Below are 14,711 nucleotides of genomic sequence, written 5' to 3'. Positions count from 1 at the left end.
TGTCATTTTTATATCATGCCTCTGTTGTTGTTATATGCTTTTGTTACTGTTTATTTATTAATAAATTTATATATTATTTTCATATACATTTTACTAATTTCCTTTCATCTCTCACACTTCTATTATAGAGAAAGGGCAAATAGCAATATTAAAATATCTCCGCTAATTCCCTTTTTAAAAAATATATATATTTTATTGATTTTTTACAGAAAGGAAGGGAGAGGGATAGTTAGAAATATCGATGAGAGAGAAACACCGATCAGCTGCCTCCTGCACACTCCCCACTGGGGATGTGCCCGCAACCAAGGTACATGCCCTTGACCGGAATCGAACCTGGGACCCTTGAGTCCGCAGGCCGATGCTCTATCCACTGAGCCAAACCGGTTAGGGCAATTAATTCCCTTTTAATGTGCATGAATTTCATGCACCGGGCTACTAGTGTGAGAATAAAATCTATGGAAATAAGCCCTAGACAGTGTTGCGAGGTGGTTAGAGTATCAGCCCAAGCACTGAAGGGTTGTGGGTTCAATTTCCGGTCAAGGGCATGTGCCCTGGGTTGCAGGTTGAACCCTGGCCCTGGTAGGGGAGGCAACCAATTGATGTGTCTCTCTATTTGTCTCACATATGACTCTCTCTCTCCCTCCATCCCTCTCTTCTCTCCCCCTCCTTTCCTCTCTTCCACCCTCTCTAAAAAGAAAAAAAAAATGGAAAAAATATCCTCAGTGAGGATTAACACACAGAAAAATTTCTGGAAATAGGAACAAAAGTAGACTTTTGTATGTCAAAGTAAATAAGTTAAATGCTGAAGATAGGAAAAAGGAAGAAAAAAAGGGGCAGCTTATTATCATGAATCTCTATACTCCAAAGTCAAAATGTGTATCATTTGTAATAATTTATTGAGTACCCACTGTAGAGGAAAGCCTTTTGCTTGCCCCTATACCAATACAAGTTTAAAACTTCTGAGGAACTTTGAGTATAATTTGGGAAAAAGGATGTGGTGCAGGGAAAGGTTTGGGAGAGCAGGCTATGACATGGGAGAAGAAATCTGCTGAAAACTAAGAATAACAGTAGTAAAAAGTACCAAGATAGAAACGAAATGGGGAGTTGTAATTATGTATCTTAAAATTTAGACATAATTTGAATTATATTCATTTTCTTGGTTAACAAGAAAGGGGGAAATACAGGGAGAATGACTCAGATTTATGGTGAGGATTTCTCTCTGAAATGGAAGTTTCACTCACATTTTAAATCAGGACAAATATTGGAACACTAGAACAGAAACAGTGGAATAGTTAGTTCTCCAAAGGAAATAACCTACAATTGGAAATGAAGAGGGGAATTTGATATTCTTTATTTTATTTTTTAATCTTCACCCAAGGATATTTTTCCATTGGCTTTTTTTTCTCAGAGAGAGAGAGTGAAAGGGAGAGGGAAAGACGGAGAGAGAGAAACATCCATCAATGTGAGAGAGATGCATCGATTGGTTGCCTTCTGCACAGGGACTGGGATTGAGCCTGCAACTGAGGTACATGCCCTTGAGTGGAATCGAACCTGGGCCCCTTCAGTCTGTGGGCCAATGCTCTACCCAGTGAGCCAAACCATCTAGGGCAAGAGTTTGAGATTTTAAATACAAGAAAAGGAAGGAATATAAAATAATGAACTAGAAACAAAAGAAAGTGCCTCTAAGAGAAAATATACTAAAACTGTGTTTATTTGATATCAGACATGAAAAATGTCTATAAGAAAAATTAAAAATCCATTTGGTCAATTAGCTGATGCCAAGTATCCATATGTAACATTCCTCTATAATTTTTCATTTATTGGGTTATGTACAGCACAGTTTGAGAGAAATGGAATATATTATAGGAAGATTTTGCCCTTCGTTCTTCATTCTTTGCATTATTCAATGCAAAGCTTAATATAACCTAGTTGTATCCTCAAATTGCTTATAGCCTACAAAAGGAAATAGGACATATGCATAATAACCTATTTGAAAAAGTTTAAAAAGTAACTAAAGGAGCTTACAAGGAAAAATGCAATAAGAGTCCTGAGGTAAGGCCATTGCAAATGGTTGTATAGGCTGTGCCTGCATCATCACTCTATTGGTCTGGGTGGAATCCCTTAGAATTGCACCATGCAAACCCATAGATAGTTGCTTTATTTGAAGGGAGAGAAAAATCACTAGCAATTGGAGAAAGGCTTCATTGTGCAGGTAATGGAGGTAGCATTGGTACTGAGGTAGATGTTAAATGATTGGTAAATTTTTCTTAGCACAGGTGAGGGGTAATCTGGATGCTGCAAATGGTACAAGCTAATTCTGAGAGACCAAGTATAGACTGTGTTCCAGACTCAGTTTGTCCAGTCAGACTCCAGTGGAGGTCACACATAAAGCGTTAAAGGGCTGAGAAGAAAGTGTGGGATCAGTTTGAAAAATTCCAAGCATAAGCCTTACACTCTACTGAGTAACAGAAGGAGCCATTGGAGGGCTCAGAGAGATGTGAGTGATACAATCAAAGCAGAGTTTTAGGAAAGTAATCAGATGTAGTGAAGTCAGATAACCGCGAGTGGTGAACTAGAATTAGGGGGTCCACTTAGGAGGTCCATCTTCTAAACAGATGTGCGAGAATGATGATCTGAACTAGGGTCGGGGCCATGGAAACAGGAAAGCCTGGGCCATTTTGGAGACATTGCAGTAAAAAAAAAAAATCAACAATTCCTAGTTACTGATGGGATGTGAGGCTCGACATTCCAGGGAGGTCGTAAGGGTGACATGGAGCCTTTGGGACTAACCAGATAGTGGTGCTGTGAAAAGAAAATAGAAGGAGCTCTTAGTAAATATTGACCTGTGGCCAAATACGAGAGACTGGAATTCAGAGAACAGTCAGGGCTGCATTTGGGAGTCTTCTACAAGGAATTTTAATTGAGACCTTGGTAGAAGGACTGCAGTCACCCAGAAGGCCCGGGGTGGTTGACAGTAAATAGCACGAGTTTGTAGACACTGGGTTAGCAGTGCTTATTGACTTACTCCAGCATGGTAAGAGTAGGAAATAGTTCTTATTATAATGAGGCTGGTAGAGAGATTTCCTAAAAGAAACCCAATCTGGAAGTTTCCTATAGATCTAAGCCAGAATGTAACAGATCCTAGAATTGGAGTACAGATGGGCATGAGTTGAGCAAGATGGGTCATTGAGCGAACAGTTCCTGGGAATGATTGGTTACCAAGTGGCAAGAATAGGACTCTTCACTAGGTATTTCCGAAGAATTTCTGGAGCTTTGGAGTTTTTGTTTTTGAGCTCTCTTTCTATAGACACATTGTAATGCTGAGGATTAGAAGGGATTAGACTTGGGTTCAAGCCTTGACTCTGAAGATTTAACTAGCTGTAGGTTCCTGAATGAGTCAATTGTCTTTTAAGCCCAAGTTTTTCACATATAACAAGGGGATAATAATACTCACCCTGCTTATTTCATGAGGTTGTTGTAAAAAGCCAGAGTATTATTATAAAAATTGTAGTTTTATTCTCTGGGAAAACAGTTGCCAGCTTTCAAGTTTCTTTTCTTTGCTAAATAATCCAGGGACAAAATAAGAAATAGATTTGTAATCTTGCTTTTCTATATTTAAATTTATAATTTTAAATTATTCATAGCTTTTACATATATCTATATACAATATATTCAGATATAGATATAGATAGATATAAATATAGGTAGATAGATATATAGATATAGGTATAGATGTAGATATAGATATAGATATAGATATAGATATAGATAGATATAGGTATCTTTGCTCTTCCCTCTTGCTTTTCTACCTAAACTTTATTTTTAAAATATCTGCTATGTATTTTGGATTTCTCTTAATGCCTCTTAGTTTTCCTTCAGGATTTAATTCTGCATTCCTAAACACAGGTTCTCTAATTCCTAAATTTCTCTGTTTGATAAATTGTCATATAATATGGTTTTTAGTATACTGCATTTAGAAAGACTGGGAAAAATACTGTACTTCTTATCACTCGCACTATTGAATTTCATACATAGCTTAAAACCAGTGATCTGATTCTGGGAGTGATAAATAAGTACAGAGATAAGGGGGGGGGGGAAATAGTGAGTAGGGAAGAAAAGAAATGCAAAAATGCACATTTATTTAGGGTTGTGGTTGAAGATAACATGAAGATACTGTCTATAATAAAAATAAATAGACAAGGAAGTACAAATATTTCACTCAAAAGTTGCAAAATCTGAAAGCTAAGTCCAAAGCTCAGTGGTCTAACACCGGCGCAGAAGAACTAAAACAAAGCCTGGCTTTCACGATTGGACAAGTACAGTAAGCGGTGCCCAGGCAAATGAACCTCCCAGACGCTTTGTCAGGATGTGGTGCCAGGATTTCTGTCTTTCTGTTTTCTGTTTGACAGGATTGAGTGAGATCTTGCTGCTGCTATTTCCTCCATTGGGAGAAGCCATTGCTAGAACCTGGCGGGCAGTCCAGATACTGGCACTGCGCAATGACCAGGAAGCTGTTACTGGCTGGGCCTCTGACCAGCTTCTCCACCTGTCCCAGCTATCTCTTTCATGCTACTCCATCTCAGTCCACTTCACCTCTCTCTAAACACCACTGCCTTTGTCCTTCAAGCCCTCTCCCCTCACCACCTGTCTGCTACCTTTCCACAACCTTGTTTGAGAAATTCAAGGCTACATAGGTTAAGAACCCTCTTACCACAAATAATAGAGATAATCTATGGGATGCTTTGGGTATGAAAGCCACAGGATATCCATTCATCCTTTCTTACATGCAAGAAATAGTTATTGAGTATTATTTTATGTCAGGCACTGTACTAGGTATTGAAATATGGCAGTAAGTAAAAAAGATAGACAAAGCTCCATATATTCAATAGGAGCAGACAAGCAATAAACAATAAAATCATTTCGGATAATGTTCAATGTTACCAGGGAGAGCATAGAGAGTGACTGATCACTGCATCTAGGAAAACATTTGTCAAGTCATTTTAGGCTGTGTAAGTGAAACAGACATTGTAATCTGAATCTAATTCTCTAGTCACATGAGTTCATGTAATGGGAATGAAAAGGAGGCAGAAAGCAGATATATACCATAATCTCTCTCTTTGTCTTTTCTCTCTAGGTGGGTAACAGTTCATGTTTGCTTCATAAATGAAGCCGCTTTAAACAAATTCATATTCTGTCTGGAGTGACAGACCGCGTCTTTTCCTGTTCTTGCTACCCATGACTCTATATGGATGATTCAGAAATTGGAACAAAGTGTTTTACTGTGAAACTGGCACTGCATTAATCATCTATAAAGAAGAACTTGCATGGAGCAGGACTCTACTTTAAGGACCTGGGGGACTTGTAGTGTCATTTAGAACCTGCAACTGATGTTGGGAGAGAAAGCACGTGTCCCAGACTGCACGCCCATTTTGCATGCCTCCAGAAATGTCTAATTGCTGAAAAGCCACATCGCTTTATTTTTAGTTACCACCTGCAGTTTGTAGTTATCTCGGTCCCTTCAAGTAGCGTTCAAGCTGGATAGTTGCGGTAATAATTTTTCTCAAAGGGACCTAGAAGAATTTTAAAGACAAAAACTCGATAGCATCAGCCACTGCACATATTCAAAGCAGTGGAGGAAAAAGTGATTGGAGTGGGTATCACGTCAGCTTCTTAGCCGCTAATGATATGGGTCTGATCTCGAGTCTCTTCCTGATGTGAACCACGCTCACCCACATCGCATGAGACAAAGGGGCACGGTTGGCTGGTACTGAATTGGAACAGTGATGCCTTTGCAGAGGGGAGAGTCCCCCAAAGAGTCATCGCACGAAGAAGCTATGAACACTGAGCAGCAGGGCAGTCGCCGAGGAGGACATTCGTCTCCCCTGGTGCGGGCGGCCTTTTCCCTTGACCACTGTCGGGTGTATAAATCATGCTTGCAAAATATATTACAAAATGTTTATATTCTAAAACTATTACAGAGTTATGGAAAGGGACTTAGGAGAAATTGCTGAATGTATGAAGGTCCTGTTTTTGATTTCCGCCATGGGAGAGAGTAAAAATAAATTATGATATTTAGTATGTAAGGTTAGGAAACCACAACACCCACATGCTGATATGGGTGTTGAAACTAGGTTACTTGGCTTTTATAAGAATGCAAGGAATCAGGAAACTCTACTTATTTATAGTATAACCACCATTATCTGTTTTAAAGGATCCATTTATTTAAAATCAGGCACTCTATATCCATTAAGGTTTATGAATTAAATAAAAAGAGAGCTTTATGTAGTTATGCATGTCAGTTTGCTATTTAAAATGTATGACAGCGTTTGTCATATTAAGAGTGAATTTGGCAGGAATTCCCAAGATGGACGTTGCGCTTTTAAACTAGAACTTGTGAGACATCATGTGAATTTCCCTTGCCAATTTTTTTTTTATGGTCAAAGAAACATCTGACTACAGTGGAAGAATGATTTCTGATGACTTATTTTGGAGAAGGTTCTCTTATTCTATCATGAGCATGCACATAAAGGAATCCAAAGCTTGCCATTATCACTTACTCCTTATAACAACATTATTGCCATGTACTCCCACCATCAGATGACCATCTTCAATGTAGTGATACAAAAGGGCATGAAAAACTGCTACTTTCCTTTGATTTCTAAAGTCTAAGAATTTCTAGTGTAGTTGGATTTTAGCTATGTTCAAAACTAATCCAAATACAACTTCAATACGTGGCCTTTGATCTCTTTTTGTACCAAAGAGCCCAAATGATTTCTACGATCCCTTCCTTCTTTAAAGTTCTGTGGTTCCTCAAACACTAGTCATTTTTTCTAAAATATAAGCCAGTGCTTTGGGAAGCTGCATTACCTTATTTAGGCCCTCAGATATCCCGTGGTATAATCAATTAGTAATAGAACCAGAGATCAGTTTAATTGCTGAAAGGACCTGTCTCTGGCATGTGACAGGGATTGTTTTGAGGAAAATAGACATAGGTGAATGCGAGTTACGTGAGTAGGTCATAAGTAGATTGAGAAAATTGATAAGTAATAGTTCGACTTGTTTCACCAATGGTTTCAATTTTCTTAGGCATGTGGCACTGCTGTTTAATGAGCTGGAGAGTACAATAAGTGTACTTTTGTTCTCAGCTAGTAGCTGGATTTTAACATTCAAGGACAGGGTCCTAATCAATGGAGTTAAAGAAACAAATTCAGCAACTTATGAAATCTGGCATAGTTGGCGAGGGGAGCTATATTCTGCCTAATTAAATGTATTGGTTCATTGAGAGGCAGATGGATTACCAATTTTTAAAACACTGAAGTTTCATAAAATTCATGAACAATAGAAAAATGCTGAACATTATTTTAGATGCTAGCTGCTTGGGCATTAACTGTGTCATATCTGCTTTAAGATAGGAAAAAATATATATTATCTATATCTTTGCTTTGTCTTATCTGGCATATGTTTGAATATTCTTCTTTATAAATCAGTGTTTTGAAATTGCCTTTTAAAATGATCTCAGAAGTCTACTGATTCTAAATTATACCTAAAGCTTTGCACTATTTTGGTAGAACCCAAGTTTATAAAGAATTGGCTTGCCCGGCCGGCGTGGCCCAGTGGTTGAGTGTCAACCTATGAATCAGGAGGTCACGGTTCGATTCTGGGTCAGGGCACATGCCCGGGTTGCAGGCTCGATCCCCAGTGTGAGGTGTGCAGGAGGCAACCAATCAATGATTCTCTCTCATCATTGATGTTTCCATCTCTCTCTCCCTCTCCTTTCCTCTCTGAAATCAATAAAAATATTTTTTTTTTAAAAAGAAAGAAACTGGCTCTGTGATAAACTGTTCCTGCCCAGTGATATCAAAGTGTTCCTGAATTTTGTATTATTATCTAAGGTGCTCACCACACTGCCACTTTTTAAAGAGTCAGAGACAAATTGGTTGTTTTAAAATACAATCATAGAATAAGTACCCTATCCTCTTTAGAAAGGATTAAGCATGTGAAAAATGAAAAAGCAGGTGTCCATAATGAAGTGTTTGTTTTAGTAACAAACACCTTTCATTGAGCATTAAAATACTTTGGAGAAATTTTGTGGCATATTTTGGAACTTTAATTCAATTGAAGTTAAATTAACAAAAAAAAAATTATTTGGAATTCATGGATATTTCTTAATATTTTTCTGAAGCTAGGTTTTGGTTTCAAAATGTAATTCCTATATAGGGCTTTTAGCCATTTCATATCTATGCTTCTTTAACTAAAAATTATTTTTCCAAAAGGCAGTTTCGCATAATGGGATAAATGTTGGGAAAAACTAAGAAACCTCTGCTATTAACTGAAACAGGTCAATCACCTCCCTCATTGGTTCTCAGTTTTGTAATTATCTATATGATGAACTCAGAGAGCTCACATTAGATGGGAAGCCTATTGATATATGACTGACAATAGAGCTGAAACTGTCTCATGAAAAATATCCAACTCTGATCTTCGTGAATAAGCAATTTGACCATAAAAAAGTCATTGCTGTTCTTGTTTGTAATGTAAATAGGGTCCATTAGTAAAAGTGAAATTCAGTCTCATGTACAGTGAATTGGATAACCATTTACACAGAGATGGCATTTGCCTTGCTTAAACGAATGTTTTTGGATCACTTCTGAAGAATGAACAGCATTACTGCATTTTAGTCGGGAAGAGATACTATAAGATGTGTGTAACATTTGGAAATGTACCAAATTAGGCATTTAAATCTTCTCATTTTCTTAAAAGCTAACAGCAGAAAATGTAAGATGCTCATAAAGTTTCTTGAATGCCAAAAGGTAATTTAGAATCCATTTGGAAAGAGGAAATTCATAAATTTCATTTTAAATTGGAAAGTGGGATAAGAATTTTAAAATAAGCTAGCTTGTCTTTGAAACAATATTACTTTTAGATTGGCATTAAAATATGAGCATTCAGATTAAAATTCTAACTAGTTGATTTATAGTTTCAGTTCACACACTGTATGGTGTTGCTGCTTTCCATGAACAAACCTGGAAATGCCCTTGTTTGTAAAGATAAAGTAATAGTACTTTCATTTCCTAACAAGCTATTGTCTTAGAAATAATCCACATTAAAATGGACTTTCATGATCCTAAAATGTTTGCTAAGCATTGTAAACTGATAACTGCCATCTCCAACTACATCCTTATGATTTTGTTTAAATAAAATTAAGATAACTGTTTAAACTAAAAACCATAGTATTTTTCAGATACTTGATTTCTGAGCTGTAAGACTAACTAAATAACATTTTCCAATCAAAATATCTTATTCTCCTGTGTTCTAAGGGGTAATGTGTGATTATAGTGTCCCACTTGCCACAGTTTTTTAAATCGGTAGACGTGAAAAGTATTCAGACATTTAGATGGATGCACAGATATATTGCTAGTTCAGTCAGATTGGAGTTTGCATATTGTAATGTAAATGTATGTCAACACTATTCTACATAGTTTTATTATGACTGAAGTTTAATTAAATAAAAAAGGTTGTAAAATGTGATGTGTATGTGTATATACTGTATGTGTACTTTTTAAAATAGGTATATGTCCTGACCTTTTTTATACAGGTTTGAATTTGAAATTACATTATATATACATATACTTTATTGTTCTAAATAAAGAATTTTATGCACTCTCATAAATTTGCCCTGTCATTTGCTATTTTAAGGTTACCACGTACATTCACAGCATGGTTCAATATTTAAGCTAAAATAAAATTTTTCTATGGAAACTTTGTCAGTAATCTAGATTTTAGTGTAATATGAACAGAAGAAATTAAGAAATCATTTTAATTCAATAATTATTTATCGGTCCCTAAAATATATGTTAATCAGGGAAGATAAAATTGAATTAACACACTGTTTGATCTCAAGAAGTTTCTAACTTAGTTGGAGTGATGATATGAAAACCACTGTAGATATAAAGACACATTGAAGTAACTACCTAAGTGTAAATATGAGGTCCAATTAATGTGCTTAAGGCATGCAGGAAAGAGAAATGGACACAGAAGAGGGAAGATCATGGAGAAGTTGATGTCTAGGCTAACACAAGTATGAAACAAATTTTCATAGAGAAGGAGAATTATGCCCAATATTCTTGAAAGCAGGAACTTCTAAAATTTCTCAGCTTATTTCCTGAAATCAAGCCAGTGTGTCCTGAGCCTATCCTATATAATAAAAGGCTAATATGCAAATTGTCCCCTTGGGAGTTCAACCAGGACACCAGGAGTTCAATCACTCGCTATGATGTGTGTTGACCACCAGGGGGCAGCACAGAACATGGCGGGTGACCAGCAGTGGCGGTGGGGCACTGAGGGAGCAAGGGAAGGATGAGGCAGGGAGGACAGGAGGCAGGGAACCTGATCACCGGCCAGGCCTACGGACCCTACCCATGCACGAATTTCGTGCACTGAGCCTCTAGTAGAGCATAATGAAACTTATAGAGAGATAAGTTTCCTTGCCTCGAATGCTATAACAAAGAGGGAAGACATTTTTCTTAGGGGCAATGGGAAGCCGGTATTTGTTTCTAAGAAGAATGGCAAAAATCAAACACCATTATGGCTTATGTGATTTAGAGAATGAATGATCATCCTGCTTAATCTTGGGTTGGTATTTGACTCTTGAGACCAAGACCCCAGCTTTGACAACACACTGAATTCCCCCACCATTTTTTACAATTTCTTTGCTGATGCCCCCTCCTCAGCTCACCCTTTAGATTAACTCCCACCAATGTAAGCCTAGCCAACTACAATAGCCTCCTAACTGATCACATGCCATGATTCAGCCTTTCCTCAATCAGTTCCTCACATTAGAATAGCTGTACAGAGAGTGAATGGAGACATATGATGATATTTTTCTCTGGTTAGAACACTTCATTGGTTTCTCATTTTCGCGATAAAACGCAAACTCATCTACATGGCTTCCAAAGCCCTCCTCAATCCATCTCCATAATATGTTTGGAGGATTGCTAATTTGTTTTTCCCTTTAAGTGATAAGTAACATGAGAGCTAGAACCAAGGATACTTATACCGGTGCATTCCCAAATTTCATACAAATATTAAGTTTAGAACTAAAATAAATTTTAATTTGAATATTTTATTGATTGATTGATTAAGGTATTACATATGTGTCCTTATCCCTCCATTGCCCCCCCATGCCCCCCCCCGCCACTCATGCCCTCACCCCGCTGGTGTCTGTGTCCATTGGTTAGGCTTATATGCATGCATACAAGTCCTTTGGTTGATTTCTCCCCCATACCCCTACCCCCCCCTACCTTCCCTCTGAGGTTTGACGGTCTGATCAATGTTTCTCTGTCTCTGGATCTGTTTTTGTTCATCAGTTTATGTTGTTCATTATATTCCATAAATGAGTGAGATCATGTGATAGTTATCTTTCTCTGACTGGCTTATTTCACTTAGCATAATGTTCTCCAGTTCCATCGATGCTGTTGCAAATGGTAAGAATTCCTTCTTTTTTACAGTAGCATAGTATTCCATTGTGTAGATGTACCACAGTCTTTTAATCCACTCATCTGCTGATGGGCACTTAGGCTGTGAATAGATATTACCTATTGCAGCTTTTCATTATGGACATTTTGAAATACAGTTGACCATTGAAGAACACAAGTTCACATATATATGTATTTTTTTTCCATAAATATATAGTCAGCCCATATTCCCAGGTTACACATCTATAGGTTCAACCAAACATGGATTCCACAGTTGGGATCAGTGGATGCTAAGGGCCGACTGTATACATTGTTCTATGCCATTTCATATAAGGGACTCAAGCATCCACAGATTTTGCTAGAACCAATCCCCTGAGGATAGATACCAAGGGACACCTTTTTATTGGGGGTCAAAGTTACATGCAAATTTTTGACTGAGTGGTGGGGGGTCAGTGCCCCTAATGCCAGCATTATTCAAGGGTCATCTGTATGGTATATACCAAAGTAGACAGGGTAGTGTGATGAACCCCCAATAACCATACCTACCTATCTTCCACCTCATTCAACTCCTGAATGATCTTGTTTTACCTGTCTCCTATCTATACCCTTTACTCCCTCTTTATTTTAAGGCACATACCTAAAAATATTTTATCTGTAAATACAGTATTTATATGTTTCTCTAAGTGCTAAAAACAATTATATTCCCCTAGTCTATTCACTTGTTCATTCTCATAGTTGACTATTCATACATTATTTTTTTTCACAAACTGCCCACCTCATTCTCCATTCTCACTCCTAGCTGATCATCTTGATTGCTATTTCACCTTGAAAACTGAAAAAATAGAAGATAACTTCTAAAGACTCCTAGCCCCCAGAGGCTGATTTCCTGTGAAGCTAAAGAAGCCAAAACTCTGGGCCCCTCCTCAGTTAGAGAGGTTCTTGATAGGCCCTAGGAGGGAGTCTAGCAATACGTTCACATAGTCATATATTATTGAAAAATTCACAGCTACTTTCGTTTATCATTAAGGTATTAGTAGGTGTCCTGGTGTGGGAATAGCTCCCAGCAACACCCCCACTGCCCACTGTGTCAGTTCACTAGAACACCATGACCCAAAGGTGCTTAGCCAAAGGCTGTATCATGATGCAGGGCCTATGAACCTGGCACCAGAAGTCTGTGGGTGATGAGGGAGAAACAAGGTTTGAAAAGAGCGAGAATTTTGTGGACAATTCTTAAAATCATCAGTTACCACCCTAACCGGTTTGGCTCAGTGGATAGCGTCGGCCTGCATACTGAAGGGTCCCGGGTTCGATTCCGGTCAAGGGCATGTACCTTGGTTGCGGGCACATCCCCATTAGGGGGTGTGCAGGAGGCAGCTGATTGATATTTCTCTCTCATTAATGTTTCTTCTCTCTATCCCTCTCCCTTCCTCCCTGTAAAAATCAATAAAATATATTTTTAAAAAATCATTAGTTACCTCGTGTGCAAAATTGTAAGTGGAAGTGTCATGAATACCTGGCCAAAACAAAAATTATTTAGTAATGCAGAGTTTACAATCATAAACAAACCTTATTTTTTCTCTTAATGTTGAGGAAACAATAGAATTTAACAAAATTGCTGTTTATAGAACAACAACAACAAAAATCCATATGTGAGGACACATGTTTTAGGCTTCTTAATGTATTGGTCTTGCCAAATGCATAGTGTTGTATATCCACCATTGTAGTTACATACAGAATGGTTTTAGGACAATATTCATTGTCCTAAAATAAAATCCCTTGTGCTTTGTGTATTCAACATTCCTTTCTCCCCCACTTCCCCTGAACCTCTGGAAAACACAGATTTTGTAATTGTCTTTACAGTTGTTCTCTTTTCTAGAATGTCATATAATTTAAATCCTACAGTATAAAGCCTGTTTAGGCTGGCTTCTTTCACTTAGCAATATGTATTTAAGGTTCATCTATGTCTCTCATGGCTTGATAGCTCATTTCTTTTTATCAATAACTAATAATTCCATTGTATGGATGTGTCAGTTTGTTTAGCCATGCTCCTATTAAGGACATATTGGTTGCTTCCAGTTTGGGGTGATTATGAATAAAACTGCTATAAAACACTTATTTTTCTGTGACCATAAGTTTTCAAATCAGTTGGGTAAATACCTAGGAGCACTAATCCTAGACTCCATGGTAAGACTGTGCCAAGATTTATAAGAAACTGCTCATCTGTCTTCGAAAGTGGATGTACCATTTTGCATTCCCAGCAGCTCTGAGTAAGAGGTCCTGATGCTCCACGTCCTTATAGCAATTGTTATTGTCAGTTTTTTGGATTTTGGCCATTCTAATAGGCTGGTAATAGTATATTATTATTGCTTTAATTTGCAGTTTTCCTAATGACAAATGATGTTGAGCATCTTTTCATATGCTTATTTGCCATCTGTATATCTTCTTTCCTGAGATGTGGCTATTCAAATCTCTTGTCCTTTTGAATTGGGTTGTTTTCTTATTGATGAATTTTAAGAGTCCTTTGTATATTTTAGATACAAGTCCTCTGTCAGATCTGTGTTTCGCACCTATTTTCTACCAGTTTTTCATTCTCTTAGAATTCTTCACAGAGCAGCAGCAAACATTTTTTAAAAGCCCATGTAAGAACACAGAGTATCTTGCTCAATTTATTTTTTTAATCTCATCAGAGTAAAACTACCTCCACACTACCTGAAATTGTTATTACTTTCATATTTTGCAACTCTTCAGGTTTTTCTTGTTAATGGAATATTTTAAACATATGCAAACTTGGACTTTCTAAAGAGTTTCTTAGTAACAAGATGGTATTCCCAGTATAATGCTGTTGGGCATAGTGACATTTTAAAGGCTTTTAACATATGTATTTTAAAGACTCAAAATAAAAAGTCAAAACACATGAGAAGAAAAATGTTGGGTAAAATTTCAGACACATGCCCTGGCCGGGTGGCTCTGTTGGTTTGAATGTCCTCCCATGCACCAAAGGGTTGCAGATTCTGTTCCTTGTCAGGGCACATGCCCAGGTTATGGGTTTGATCCCTAGTTGGGAGGCAACAGATCAATGTTTCTCTTTCACATTAATGTTTCTCTCTCTCTTTTCCTCTCTCTAAATAATCAATAAACATACATATCCTCAGGTGAGAATTGGAAAAAATGAAATTCAGACATTATTTAACTTTCGTTTAGGAAAGATGTTTAGGAATATTTATAAAAACAACTGAG

The 14,711-nt window shown here is 37.4% G+C and overlaps 1 protein-coding gene across 6 annotated transcripts in view; it reads left to right on the top strand.

Annotated features, from left to right (window-relative positions):
- KITLG (KIT ligand) overlaps window positions 1-6,285 on the top strand; it is an 89,292-nt gene extending 83,007 nt beyond the window's left edge. For all 6 annotated transcript variants that reach the window (XM_014544599.1, XM_005872238.2, XM_005872239.2 and 3 more), the window contains one exon: window positions 5,135-6,285. The gene's annotated coding sequence lies outside the window, so the exon portion shown is untranslated. The remainder of the gene's footprint in view (window positions 1-5,134) is intronic.
- The last annotated feature ends 8,426 nt before the right edge of the window (window positions 6,286-14,711 follow it).

The sequence above is a fragment of the Myotis brandtii genome, unplaced genomic scaffold (assembly GCF_000412655.1).
Source record: "Myotis brandtii unplaced genomic scaffold, ASM41265v1 scaffold371, whole genome shotgun sequence".
NCBI classification, from domain to species: domain Eukaryota; kingdom Metazoa; phylum Chordata; class Mammalia; order Chiroptera; family Vespertilionidae; genus Myotis; species Myotis brandtii.
This window is presented reverse-complemented; position numbering and strand designations above follow the sequence as displayed.